Here is a 15,372-nt window from a genome sequence, read left to right as displayed (position 1 = left end):
GTGTCTGGATGCTGGATAGAGCATCCAGACATGGATGCTCTATGCCGTTGATCATGGACTGACGTTCCTTTGGTGCATAACATGTACATGATACACTTCAGGAAACGATCTTTATTTGAAAACAATTTTTTTTTTTTTTTATCTTTTCCCTCTGAACTCTGCTTCACTTTATTCGCTGTCTTGGAAAGGACTTGGAATTCACCAGCACATCTAGATGTAAACACATTTAAAATGTAAGTAATTGAGTTGTTAGTTCTATAGATGGTTGTGTGGAAGACTTCAAATGACATCTCAGTCTAATAAATTCAGTTTGAAAGGTATCAAAGATTCTGTTCCATGGCAGGAAGCTCCTGTTCTGGTGAACAGCTACACTTCTGTTAATGCAAGTAGTGCTGAAAATTATGGATGCTATCAGATTGAATCAAACCAGCTAAATACCAGTGAGTCATCTTTTCCATGCAGATGAACACGAGCTCCTGCTCAGACAGTTTACTGCTAGTTAGCTCTGGCAGAACTGCCCTACCAGGGGCCTAAGCTACATCAGCCATCATGACCCATTGTGGCACAGTTTGTTTGTATGCAGTGTAAAATAAAGGCGGCAGCTGACATGACGGAAAGGGGAGGAAATGTAGAGGGGGAAAAAATCAATGTAAATAGATTCTATTCATCTTCTTCCAGGAGAATAAGGTGTATATGTGAAGGTCATAAACATAAACAATATGAAAAACCCAAAATTGTCTACAAAGGTTTATGTAATTCAGCATGTGAGTTTTACTAGTATTTGTTCTGAGATTATAAGGAAAAATACCTTTTCCTTGGTCAACAGTGTGCTAGTTCAAAGAGAGTATACTCCAGTGATAAATCAGGATGTGCTGCTAATTTCATGATTTACTTGATAGGCCCCATCTTAGACAAGTCCCTGAAGCAGACTGTAAGGTATAAAAGGAACACTGGCACAATAACTACAAGTTGAATATTGTGCGGTATTGTTTCAAAGAAATATTGCAGAGCCTAATGCTGAAGTGCTAGTGTGTCCATTACTCTGTAAGGTAGTTTCCATTATAAACACAGTTTTGCCCTCCATTTCCAGCAAATGAAGTTACATAGGATTTGAAAATTCAATCCAAATGTTGAAGTACAATTTTTAAGAAGTTCCTTCAAGTGGGAGCCAAAAAGTCATGTCTCCCTTAAGGGAGAAGGAAGGCTAGCAGAACAATATTTTTATTTTATTTTATTTTATTTTATTTTATTTTATTTTATTTTATTTTATTTTATTTTATTTTATTTTATTTTATTTTATTTTATTTTTCTCCAAGAACAGGAGACAAACTACAGATGTTGAGATGCTTTAAACAATTTGCCACTGTTTTATTATTATTATTATTATTTTGGCTCTATAAGTAACAGATAAGCAATTTAATGGTGTTTTTACATCTGCAGTTCTTGTATACTGAAAATATATTTAACTGTTGCCTGAGGTTTGTAAAAATGGCTATTTCACATTATTGAGATTTACCATTTATATATATATTATTTTTTTCATCTGGAATTACTTCAGACCTGGGCAGAATTAAGACTGGGTTTATTATCATATAAAAGACAGTGTGTTATCTTAAAATTAAAAGCTTGGCTACTCACTCTTTTTTAACCTGCTTGCTTATTTGAAATAAATATTCTTGCAAGGTAGAATATACTTAGGTCACAGACATATTTTCTATCCCAACTCCATCCTGCCTAGGTTTCAATATAATTTGGTCAGTGCTTACATGGTCAATTTTTATAGGATGTTTGTGCAGTCTCACGTAAAAATACCCAGACTAGCTCAGGTTCTGGCTGTGTTTCGAGTATGGGACTGTAGTGCTCGGTGAGATTTTTTGGTCTGTGTTGAGATAATCTCCTTTTAAAACCCACTGTCATTGGTGTAGAGCCTGTAAACTTGTGAGACGATTAGAAGTGAGAGTCAAGATAGTGTTTTATGATGGTAGTTTATGTAACAAGGGACTAGTTGGCCAGTTTTATTTGAAAAATCCAATGCTGGGCAGTTTGTAATATGGAACAGAGTATTGTTTGGCACTCGTAAAAATTGGCATATACATACACAGTCACATACCACAAAGTTATCTGAATGTGAAGTACTGCGCAGTCAGTAAGATCAGATCCTTAAGGTGCTTTCCAGGAGTCACGCTGCTTTGATGTAGCAAATGGGAGAAGTGAGACTGACAGAAGGGCACTCAGTTCCCTAGCAAGCCTGCCAGCAGTGAGACTTGGGTCTGCCACGTCCCCATCCTGTTCCCCCTTTGCTGAGGGGCTGTGGACTGGACATTACAAATTGTCCACCTTCAGGTTCTTTATGGTCTGTTGTGGGGTCTTCTGCTTCTGGATGTTTGTACTTTCTGTGGAGAAGCCTGCCCATCCCTGCTGATATAGGTAGCTTGAGCTCAAGTAGGTAGCTAGATGTAGATGGTGTAAATACTGCCCAGCATGTCTTCTCCTCTTCTGGTATTCCAGTTGAAAACAACCAACTCCTGTTTTATTGACTCTCTTTTTTGGTATTTCATGGTGCATTATGCATTGTGCTGTTTCATAATTAGTATTCATTGAGACCTTACAGACACAGTTACAGGTTCATGTATGGATGTGCACACAAACACATACTTTTTGGGAGGATACAAAGGAATGGAAATATTTTTTCTTTTTTTTTTTTTTTCTTGAAAAAGAGAAGAAGAAGAAAAAAATCCTTGATACTGTTAAAAACACATAAAAGTTACTGATCACATCATCTACAATGAGCTGTTCATTGACCCATCTACTTATTTTCACAGATGGTACTGTACATTTCCGTAATTACATTAAATGATTTATTTTGAATAATATTCTCTGATTAGATCATTTAACCTAGTGACTAATATATTGTTCTATAAAAGTTAATTATACATTTGGATTTGAATTGTTTAATTCACATCTTACTGTTGGGTGGGAGAGCTGTGAATGAAAATCTTTTGGTCCAAGAAACTATCAAATGCCTTTTGCTATCAATAATTATACCTTGCCCAGATGAAATATTTTTGTTCTGTCTTTTCTTTGTAAGTATAGTTTCTAGGGCAGTTGTTGAATGAGGCTTAAGTTGACATTTGGAATTGGGGTAGTGGGTTTCTCAGGCTTGTATTTCTGGCTAGGATTTGGTAAAGCTTTGTCATGTTGTTCTGTTAGTGGTACTCAGTGATAGATATCTTAAAAAAAAAAAAAGTGACATAAGAGACCATCTTCATAGTAGTCTGGCATGCATTTGATATATTTAAAACCATCTCTGAGACCCTTTCTGAGTGAATCCTATAATATTTGTAAATTATAAGTGTTCCTTTATCAGAAAACCTTCCTACAATTAGCAACAACTTTAACAGTGACAGGACAGGAAAATCATTGCTATTAATGCTGAGGGTGTTGGAGTATGTATGCATGTGTTTGTGTATATTTGAAAGAGAAAAGGCTAAAAGGGAAGTAGTTCCTTTAGTTTGCTCACTGGTGAAAAACATTTCATTTGACTGTAAGGAGGTATTTTTAACGCTGATATATAGTATTAGCACCAGGGAACTGCTGACTCGTCTAAGTGTAAAATCTTGGCTTTCAGGAGAGGTGAAATAAAACTAGGGCATATGAGCAGCATTGTAGCATGGCAGCTATTAACTGCCTATGGGAACTGCCAATATTTAAAAATAAAAAGGAAGCTAATTTACATGTGGATTACAGTCCTCAATCACTATTTCTTTTATGTTTCACATTTTGTTCTTTCTAATAAATAATAAGCCTTCTTACTGGAGTCATAAAAAAGCTAAACATCATTTATTATATGCAATTTTCACACACTTTGCTGATGAAGAAGATTTGTTACATATTTGCCATTCATTTAAGCACAATTTCTTGCATTCATATTAGGGAATTTGAGCTTAGAGTTACTATCTTGCCTATTCAGCCTAGAGAGATCTTAAATATTTTTGTAATTGCATGGCAGAAGGTGTAAAATAACCAGTTCATTTAACATTGTATCTTCTGCATTGACATCAGTTGTCTTGTTCTTTTTTTTTTTTCCTCTGTTTTAAATTGTCATCCACATAAATTAAACTGTGAGCCACCTTCTAGCTTTTAGAAAACTGCTAAAGAAATACAGGGTTTGTTCTTATACTCATTTGTTTTCAATGAACACTTTGAAACCCAATGTAGCTTTTCATTAGAAATGTTTCTAAGTGGTTTTGGGAAGCAGTAAGACAATCCACAAGCAAATATATATTTTCAAGTGGTGCTCAATCGAGGTTCTTTCAGTGTCACGTGAAGTCCATAAAGTATTCACAGGATTATAGTTGATTCATACTAGATGCAGTGTTTGCTACACAAACTGGATTTATTTGTTATCCTGCATATTCTCAAACCAGCTATCATACAGGTAAGGTTCACAGCACACCCCGGAGCTGCTCCAGGAGGCGGTGCGTATGGTAGGAGGTTGGCCTTCCCTGGGCAGGTGAGGTGGCTGTTGAGTAGCAGTGGCCTCTTCCTGGGTGTTGGCTGGGGGGACTAAGGGTGTGGGTTGTGTGTATGGAGCAGATCTCACGACTGCCAGGGTGCTGTGGGTTTTGGCTTGCAGCTGGGACAGAAATGTTCTGGGTTGGGAGGGAACAATCCTGTTTTATGAATATAGGCCTGGATAAGTCCTCTCCTTTTCTGAAATCAAGCTCAAATGACTGCAGCGTTCTAATACCAACCATGCTTATGTTCGGAGTGAAGAACACAATGTGGGAGACCTCTTGGTCTTTTGAGGATGGGTCAGTAGATTGATGTGTGTTATGGAAGAAGTAGGCTCCCAAGAGCATGGAGGACATAAAGGAGAATTTATGTAAGATGACTCAGACAACAAGTTGCTGAATTTTGTATATTTTTTTCTGTGTTCATTTTCTGCCAGATTAGAGAACTGAATCATTTTATATGGCAGTTTGGCAAATTCCATATCTAATGCAGTGAAAATGGGGGGAGCAGCAAGCTGGATGTGGGGAAAGACAGACAGGGCCTCTTTATTTAGGTAACTTTTCTTTGACCATGTGGCAGATGAATGGAAAAGCTGACTGGAGGGATGTTCATTTTTACATGCCTTTGAAAAGTAACCTTCTAGACAGAAGCTTATTCAGGAGGTTTGTAAATACCTCTCAAGCAATCCCAGCAGGAAGAGCTTTGTTGCCTTCATAAGCCTTGCATTGTGACTTGAAGACTAATGAGCTTGAGCTGTTTCAGACTATATAAAGTTGGGTGAGGACTGATTTCCAAAAGCTATTAATGCCTGCTGTGCTACTGAAGTAGGTTTGGTTTGTGTTGCTACATTACTGTAGTGTATTTGGTTGGATATACTATGTCACGTGAAGAACCTCTCTGTTTCCTAGTTCTGGACTGAGACTGAAGGGGCTCGTATTTATGTTTAAACAAAAAAGGTATCATGTTCTTGAAATGCAATGAGTTTACTCCACAGGACCATTGTGTGATAATTAGTACTCATTACGTTATAATGAACACTTGTTCTATTCATTGTGGAGCTTATTATATTTTAATGAGTGTTGTGACTCCCCTGCAGAGCAAAACTCAAGATTGTCCCTGTTCACGTGGCTCATTTTAATGGATGTGTTACACACTCTAGGATGTGTGAGAACATACTTACTTGCAATATATAGCTGTAAATTTGTTTTTTATAAACAGGATAGTATTTTTCTCAACTCGGTAAAAGCCCCCAAACATGGATGTTTCTAGTGCTTTGTATTTGTATTGCAAGACAGATGAAAGAGGAGTGCATTTATTAAACTACCCTTGTATTAAAGAACATCTTGCCACTATTTTGTCTAGGACTTTAATTTATTCATTAAAATTAAAGCTCGTAAATTAATGTGATTTGGTATGTGACTCCCTCCAAATCTTCAGCTTCAACAATCAAGTTTATGTCTTTTGAAAAATATTAATAAACATTTAAGACTATTTATGATATCTATAAAGTAAATAGAGGAACTCTTAAATAAAACCGGCTTTTGTCTATGGAGGATCCTGGACATTGTGGCATTACCTTGTTCAGGAAAAACAGAACTAGCAACTGAATGCCATAAAGTTTGATTTGTAGATGTTTTTAGGTGGACAGCCTGGAGAATCTTTGTTGATTGCTGGTGATCTTGATGTGACACCAAAGCCTTTAACAGTGAGGTTCCTGGAATGTCCACATAGAGCATTAGCCCTAAAAGTAAACACTTCGCTCTTCTTCTCTATGGTCTCCTGAGGTTGCCATGCAAGCAGCTTCAAAACAAGGCTAACTGTTCTTGAAAAATATTTTATCAACATTCAAACTTAAAATATGAACTGATTTTTCCTGTGCGGCAAAGTGTTGTTTATCCTTTATGAAACCCAAAGGCCATCTTCACTTTCTTATTTTAAAAACTGCAGTATTAGTAAATTGAAACTGATAGTTAATCAAACTGTATTTTTACTTTCTATAACCCTTCTTCTACTGTGTCAATTTTATTTGAATATTTTACCATTGACAGATAATTGCAAACAGGATTTTATTGGATTTATGAGTACTCAGCAGTTACTTATTGGCTAATACAAGCAGTGTGTAGGTAAGGCTTACCTGCTCCTAGGCAGAGCATTGCAATGGAGGATGCAATGGGGATGTGGAGTACTGCTGAGACCCTGCACACCCGACAGTTACCACTCAGGTGGGGAAACCTTGGCCTTCATTGCTGCCTACGATGGGGGCAATCATTGGTCTTGCTGAGTTTTTGTCTTCAAGCTCTCCATGGTTTTGTCTCACGTTTTTATACTTTTCAATGATTATTAACTACTGTGCACTCTACATTTTCTCTTCTGTCTCTGTCTTAGCTGTATGTGCATTAGACTTCCAAGTTCTTTGTTCCATTTTGGTGAAACCCCTAATATACCAGGTGTTAGAGAACATTATATTTGGAACTAAGATAGCCTTTGATTAGTTGCAGAAACAAATTTTAAATGGATAGTTTAAATCCAGTTTTACTCCATCCTTGTTATAACCATGCTGAACATATTTTGTCTGCAGAAAAACTTAGTTTATGGACTCCATATAATAATTGTCCTTCTAAGCTCCTCTCTCCCATATATCTCATGCCAATGAAAAGAAGTTTTGTATACCTGATATACCACTTGGCTGAGTAATTTTAGCAATTGCTTAAAAAAAAGCAGTCAGGAATGGATAAAAGATATGAAATAAAGAATTCAATAAAGAAGTTAAAGTGTGTCATTTAAGAAAGAGATTGAAGCCTTTCTTTTGGGTATGATATGAAAAAAGAACGTGGTTAAGCCTGATTTTTTTCCTGCTCTTGAAGTATTATTGCAGGTTATTGTAGAAAAGGTGTCAATTAGTCAGCTCCTTTATGCCTCCTTGTCTTTTTCTTTTTATAAGAATGTATAGTTAGTTTTATAGCTGGCCACATAATGAAATTGATTTCTTTTCTCCCCCCCCCCCCCCCCCCCCAGTTTGAGTTAGAAAGGAGTGGAAGTTAATGCAGAACTAAACGTGACCTTAGAGGTTATGTGGTCTTATGTTGGCCTTTTGTACACATTTTATCAATCAGTATATGCTGTAAGCAGCTTTATTTTATATACTGTAAGCTATTTATGCAGTGGGTATCTTACCCCTGAAGAGGATTACAGGCTTAGACCCAATAATCAGTGTTTATAAATCATTCTAGGATGTTATGAGCAATACACTAGATGTTGCAAATTGTAGCTATCGTACATTGAGCTTTGGCTTACCAGGGCAAAACATATTTGCATACTAAAGTGAATCACACCCTGAGAAATACTCTGTTTAGGCCAAGGGCCTCAGTTTTCTATTGGCACTCTGCCAATAAAACAGGAAGAATTTTTGCAATGGAAATGAGGTTTGTTGATATTAACCTTCTCATCACTAAAGGCATGGAGCTATGCCAGTGGAGGTTCAGAGTGGGTGTTAGGTAAATGTTCTTGCCTGAGAAGGTGGCTGGGCATGGGAAAAGGCTCCACAGCGAAGTAGTGACAGCACCATACCATTAGGTGGTGCTGGGTGGAGCCAGGAGTTGGACTCAATGATCCTTGTGGGTCCCTTCCAACTTGGGATATTCTGATTTTCTATTTTCTACCACACTGACCTTTTTTATGACTTTTCCATAGCTACCATTATTATCCTACTCCAGTAAGGGCTGACACCAGAGCTTCCTCAAGAATTCTGTTTCAGATGTGTAAATCTCATTTGCGGATGTTGGATACCCCTGTTTTCTGATCTGCAACAGCCATAATATTTCCATAAATGGAATTATCTTTACAGATTTAGGAAACCAGTCCTTCATCCAGTTACTTGCCTCTGTCTTTTCATGATAAGGAGGTGGCTTCTTGCAATGAGGACTCAATGAAACTTGCACTTCAAGTTTTTTGCATAAATTGAGGGAAAGAGCCCTACTAAACAGACTAATTTTTCAACACTTGAAAGATACTAAGTGGAAAATACTGATCTTTTTTACAGTATGGTTCAGTTGTTACATTTTTATTTTTATTTTTATTTTTATTTTTAATCTTTAATCTTACCTTAAAGTGACTTTCATACCTGTTATGTGTTCTCATGCAGGTATTTCCTTTGCGTCCATCTCTGTTCCTTCATGCATAAACACGGTCTTTCATTTTTATTAGCTTACTCTGTGAGGTGTAAATAACTATAACAAATACACCATTCCTGTGTGAGACATCTCAAAAATATTGTTATTGAGTAGATTCCCAAAGGCCCTGTCAGACTGGCATCTTAACATTTATTCAGCCTGATCCTCTACAGTTTGCACTTTTTCAGTTCAAAAGACCACATAATTCTCTACTGCCTGAAGGCATGAGAAATTCGTTTTTCTCACAAGCAAAATGAATAGGTATTTTCAGCTACCTCCATTTTGTTTAAAGTTTGTCTTTGAAAGCCTAGCGTGATGAATTTATGATTTCCTTTCAGGCACATACCTATTTGTTTCCATTACTTATATTTTAAGATTCTCATTCCTTGTTGCTCAAGTGCAGTAGAGGATTATCGAACTCTTTGTCAGGTAGCTCTGACAGGCTGCAGTACTGCTTTTCCTTTTGAAGACCTTTTTATACTTCATGTGGCTTGCGGTATCTTTGATGTTGCCTAATTGATATCTCAGAAATGAAGGTTAAAAAAATAATAATAAAAAATAAAAAATAACTGAATGAAGAGGTAAGCTACATGACTAAGGTCATACATAATTTTATTCTGCTTTCAATCTTTCTTCTATTCTTATGCCTTATTGCCAAGTATCCCTCTAATGCTATTGCTTTATTTACCTCTATCACGCATTCCTGGATTAGTGTCTGTCAGTTATCTTTCCCACACCTTGAGAACGAGTTCTCAAATTTACATTTGGCTTCATACTCCCTCAGAAACCTGTTCAAGATTTCTAGTTGTCCTAATTTTTAATTACTCACCTCTTTTGAACAGTTGTTTTTCATCCTGCTGCATCAATTTGTCTCATCTGTTTTAGGTTTAAGTTTCTTAGGACCGGACTGTCTGTCTTTAAACTCCATCTGAATACTACTCACCCATGCACATCTCAATCCAAGTCCTGCACCTGCTTTGACATGACCCTAGATGCTGGCAGTCCTGTGCAAAAGGACATGGAGATCTGAAGGGCACTGAATTACAGACGAGGCGGCAGAGCTGCCCTGGCAGCACTGATAGCTCCCTTCCTGCTGGCCTGGCACAGCTGTCAGGACAGGACAAGGTATATCCCTCTTCTGTTTCAGCACCTGAAACTGGCCCATTTTTCAGTTCCCCAAAACAAGAGGAGGATCATGAAACTTCCTTTCAACCTAAATTTTGTCTCTGTTATTTATTTATTTTATTTTTTTTCCTTCTGGTCAGCAATCCTATTTACAGTAAGTTTTTATTTTGTCATTTGCTATTTTCAAAAATAATGATGTGATGAGTTCTGTGGAGTTATGTAGTAATTTCACAGGTATAAAATCTAAGTCTAGATCTTCAGCAATATGCTTCATTAGTGGTCTTGGCACGGGAAGGCACAGAATCTAATATTCTTTTTCCTTATTTGAAAGCTGTACATGTACAATAAAGCTATTTTCAAATGAAAATTTCTGTAATAGGGACAGTAAGATACAATATGAAGTTCTATTCATATTAAAAAGTACCCACAAATTTTATTCTGAAATAGCAATAATGAGGTATGAAGAAAAAATAGGAAAAGAACAATCTCAAAAAATATGTGAGTAACTTGGACAATGAGGTGGGCAAAATCATTGAAGGTTTTTTACACCCTTCAATTTTTTGTCACTTTGCAAAACAAAAAGTACTTGGTGTGACAATATAATATGGGTTGTGCTCATTTCTAGTCATCTTGAATGTGAATGTCCTATCCAAACTTTAGGAACTGTTGAGACCAAATTAGAATGAGACAGTCAAGCAGGCTCACTTTGCTGTTATTGCAGGGGAAGAGAAACTGTCAGAACAGAAAACCGTCCTCCTGAAGTTCCTAAAACAGGTTAAATGCCAACAGGTCTTGGAGGATATTTTTTTTTTTTCCTGCACTGACTGTGAAGTCAAGTCCTCTTTTTCCAGAGATACATATTTTTGTAGAGAGTTAGGAGCATTTGTGGGGAGGTGAGAACATTATTCAACAGAAATTTGAGTCATCAGAAGGATAAGTAATGCTCACTTATCCTCATGCCAAAAGCACAATTGATTTATAACATTTGAAGTCCTTAAAGCCAAAGGAGATGATGAACCTATGAGGGTGAAACAAAATGTTTGTGCATTTTGGGGTAAGATACAGAAAATGGAGTCTGTTTACCAAGACCAAAGATCTGTTTGACAGCAGCAGTATCTGAAGGAAGGAACGAGAAGCCCCAGGCTTTTGTTCAGATGAACAAAACAGAACATTCTAGAAAGTAACAATGAGAAAACATTGATGTGCTTAACAAAATACCTTAATTAAAGATAACCCTCTTAATTAGTAGAAGAGAATTTAAAGTCCTCCTTCTGATTTCTCTGAGTTTAAAAGAAATCATGCTGTGTGCCAGGACACTTGAGGACATTAACCTCCAGCATGGCCTAGAAGTAAATATTATTCTGTAGTAGTTTTCTCAATGAGTTGGGGCCTAGCTGGCATTAAGCAAAAGGAAGTGCCAGCTACCCTGAAGGACTGAGTCTGCTGCTTCACTTCTGGGTGTGTTTAGTGTTTTCCTAATATCTGATGCAGCTGCATTTGATAATCCTAAGTAAATGCTACATGCATAGTGCAATGTGCAACCTTGGGAGAAATCTCAAACAACCTTAATATTATCTCCTCATAGCATGTGCTAAGTAGTGTGGAAAATAGGTCTCTTGCAGATGTACACAGAAAATAATGTGGACATTACGTTAACAAAGACACCATCTTTTTCATTACTTGTGATCCTTTTGGGGAAGGATAATACCATATATTTGTTTGTCTGCTTTCAGTTTTGCAGGAGTGTGTTTTTAAAACCACAGTACTTTTTAATTATTGTACTAAGTTGACTTCTTTGAGTTTTAATGTTTTAAATTTTCTTTATCAGAAATATGAGACCTATTCTTAGCTGGGAAAGGCTTGGTATCAGTTTAGTGAGATTGATTTCTTTTATGATTTGCATGGACTAGTTTTTCATCTTCTCTCGAAGTGTTGAATATATCCCATGGCACCTGATGGAGTCATAACTGAGACCAACTGCTTGAAAATAGTCAAATGTTCCTTTTACTTAAAAGCACCAAGAATACTGTATCATTTGCTATTTCAGTGTCTTCTAGACCCCCTTCACCCCTCATTTTATTTTATTTTACTGAGAGGGTAACAGATTTTTCTTCTGGCATACAAATCAAATTAGAAGGTGTTCTGTCCAGACAGAAATTATGGAAGTAAATACTTCACGCTTTTTCTTTCTTTTCCATGAAAACAATGGGTCATATATTTGCATTTATTGCTGATTACTGTCAGTGGAGAAGGAAAAAATGGCATGTCTCTGGTTTTTATTAGTGACTACCTGTGTTTTTTATAATTTGAAAGATTAAAGATGCAGAGTTAGCATTGCAGTGATGTTGTTTGGTAAATGCCTTTGATATTCCCTTCTGAAATTTATGATCTCCTATGTAGAACCAGGCCTGCAAACACCTCCTAATCCAGTTACTGAAAAGGAACTTTATTAAGGAATTACCTCCTGTGGTATCTCTGTAAAATCCTCTTTTTTATCCTCTTTTTTTTTTTATTATTATTATTTTATTTTATTTGTAGGTGTTGTGAAATGAGCAGAACATGAATTTTGTTTGAAATAAGCAGAGGAGAGAGACAATCTGCTGGGTAGAGCAATGGTGTAGAATTCAGAAAACAAGGTGAATTCAGTGTTTCGTTACTTATTGCAGCAGAACAATTTTTGCTTCTTTTGTAGATATTTATTTGCTTTATTTGTATTTATCTGCTTCCTGTGGCGATATTTACTTGAATTGACTAGTTGGTCTTGGTTAGGTACTCATCCAAAGGGACTAAGCCACTACCTGATTATTTTCACCACTGGGTTTGTGGTGAACAAACAGACTCTTAGACACAGGTTTTACCATGTGTCTAGCTCAGAAGCACTGGAATAGGCAGTTGTAGCTGTAAGATGGCCAAAGAAGATGGGGGAGAATTGGGAAGCCCCAAGGTAAAATTGTCTGGACCGTCTCCTTAAGGAACCCTCTCTTCTCTTGGTTGTGTAGTAAATTCTAAATACTACTGTGTTCATTAAGAGCTTTGTTTCAGCTACTTCCTTGTATGAATCTGGCCACTCACAGAATATATCTTGCCTTGTAAGGATATGGTTCCATTTAGTGCCCACACCTGTCTTGTGAGAATTCTCCTGGTTTAGTATTTTTAATGTCTTGAGTATTCCATAAATGTCAGGTAACGTAGAAAACTACTGAGTTTTGTTCTTAAGTTCTGAGAAACAAAATTTTGTCTTAAAGACATAGTCAATCTCTAATAAAGATCACTGTTGTGTTTGTGGTATTATGCCACTTCTTCCTCTCATCTTGCAAAACTTTAAGGCTGTGACCAGAAGTGCTATCAAGATTGCAGTTGAGCATGTTGAAAAGCTTACAGCCCCAAGCCTACCTCAGCTGCTCTTCACCACATCTTGCAATAAGTTACAATGTCCTCCTGTCTGACAGTTGCACCTGTCGCCTCTCCTTAACCTGATTTAATATCATTATTTAATATTAATAACCTGCATTTAAAAACCAAGTTCCATGTGACACTAGACATTTTGGCTGGCACCAGGAATAGCTATGCATGCAGTAAGGTAATGGATCTGAGGAGGCAGCAACACGCAGAGAAAGATGATGTTAATGAGCAACTGGGACAGACCATGAATCAGACTTTTTCGCTTAACTCACTGTCAGCCAAAAAGATACCTAGTAAGAACTGTGTAGTGTTACAAGTGTGAAAAGATGGCTGGGAAACTATCAAGATACGTCGTTGATTTAATGATATTTTTATTTTTTTTCTAGACTTTATTTTTTCTTCCCTCTTTTCTTGTTGTGACTGGCCTGAAATGCAAGTTTTCCAAATCATAATAATAGATTTTATCTTTTTGAGCGAGCTGGCAGGGATGTCTCAGTGTGAGATTAGTTTTTATTTTAAATGCTCAATTTTAACTTAAAGAATGGGTGGAACGAACACTGCTCATTAAGCAGTACCCACTGAAATTAACTCTGAAGATAATGAGCCAGAAATTTTGCTGATTAGTGCCTGATGCAGCATCAGTGAAGGCAAAACTGTTGTACAGAGTGTAACCCAGAAATAAGTTGTGAACATGAACAGAAATCTTTCTCCTGGCAATTTTTGGAATTCTTTCAAGTATTTCCTGATACCCGAAGGCCCATGTTGTTACTGTCAAAAGTCATGATTAGGTCTGCAGGTAGTACAGTGGTTGAAATATCCATTGTGTCTAAGGATTTATTTATTTTTCTTCTCAAAAATCTTTCAGCCAAACGTTACACTGGATGTTTTGAGGCATTGATCATAGTTGTTTCCAATACTATTGTAGTGGCAATATGGCTAAATGTTCTTTGGCATACCTCTCTGAAATGCAAACGTACTTTGGAAGTCAAGAGTGTAAATCTAGGTGGATGTATGTTTGTATGCATCTCTGGGGTTATCTGTACTCATATAAGTACTTTCTGGTAAACTCCCAGAAAAACAACCACGTGAAAAGACACAGACACTGCACTGTTCATATCTCACTAGATTCCTATTTTTTAACATTTTTAATAAGAGCCCTTTTATTTACATTCTTCATATATCCAATTATTTGCTATAGATCCGAAGAGGAGTAAAAAGCTCTTATACATGGTTCTGTGTTCTAATAGGCCTGGAGTCAACTCATTAAACAATGTAATCAACGTGGTTTTGTAGCTTGATGTAGCAGTCAAGTTATTTAAGGAAAAACAAGGGTTACGACCTACATATTGGGCTGTTTAGATCTAGAGACTGTTCTGGTTTCTTTCATTTTGTGAGTAGATACTGGTAATTACTTGGAACTGATAAAATCATAGGAGAATTCTTTACTGGATCAGACCCATTTCTCACCTTAGTTAGCTCCAGCACTTCTTGCTTTTACTTAGTTTACAGTTTTTCAAAACACAAAACACAGCAAGTTTAATATACACATCGCATTAAGTTTCCTAACAGGGAAATCTTTATAAAGAAAATCTCGAAGTGGTTATTGAGTGTGTTTGTCTAGTGTTAGAGCCTTACTGAAGATTCCAAAGCGAGGAAGATTTAGGCTCTGATCTCTTTCACAGATACTTAATTTCCTATACTGTGATTAATTCCATTCCAGTGGAGGGACCGCTGGGGCTGTAAAGCTGGGCATCCAAATGAACATGCAGAGAATCAGAATGGGGTAATCTGCTGGCACGTAGGTGGCAAAGGCTGAAAGAAAATCTAAGACTTGATGGTGTTGCTTCTTTCCTTACAATATATGTGACATATTTGACATGAAATGGGAAGGTTCAGTTGTTAAATCTAATAAAAGTATCCACAAAGCATGACCGAGATAAAACGCACACAGAGTGTAAGGTCATAATTTCTTCTCAAATGGATGGTTTTTGAGGTATAGGTGGTTTAGCAACTAAAACACTTTGAAAAATAATGTGAAAATGTTTGATTATTTTTTCCCCTGGGACATCTTTTTGTCATTATATCTTTAGAAGGTTTTTCCCACTTTCTATTATCTCAGGTCCTGAAGTGGCTGATAGCTATTGTAGGCTAACCTTGTCTG

General features: G+C 36.8%; 1 protein-coding gene across 7 annotated transcripts in view; it reads left to right on the top strand.

Moving 5' to 3' along the window:
* The window catches only part of CDH18 (cadherin 18), a 434,225-nt gene that overhangs the window by 166,185 nt on the left and 252,668 nt on the right, over positions 1-15,372 (top strand). The window contains exon 2 of one of the 7 annotated variants that reach the window (XM_068670847.1): positions 189-233. The exons of the other annotated variants lie outside the window; for them this stretch is intronic. The gene's annotated coding sequence lies outside the window, so the exon portion shown is untranslated. The remainder of the gene's footprint in view (positions 1-188; positions 234-15,372) is intronic. 7 annotated transcript variants of the gene reach the window in all.

The sequence above is a fragment of the Anas acuta genome, chromosome 2 (genome assembly GCF_963932015.1).
Source record: "Anas acuta chromosome 2, bAnaAcu1.1, whole genome shotgun sequence".
Lineage (NCBI taxonomy): Eukaryota > Metazoa > Chordata > Aves > Anseriformes > Anatidae > Anas > Anas acuta.
The sequence above is the reverse complement of the archived record's forward strand: the minus strand, read 5'-3'. Positions and strand labels throughout refer to the sequence as shown.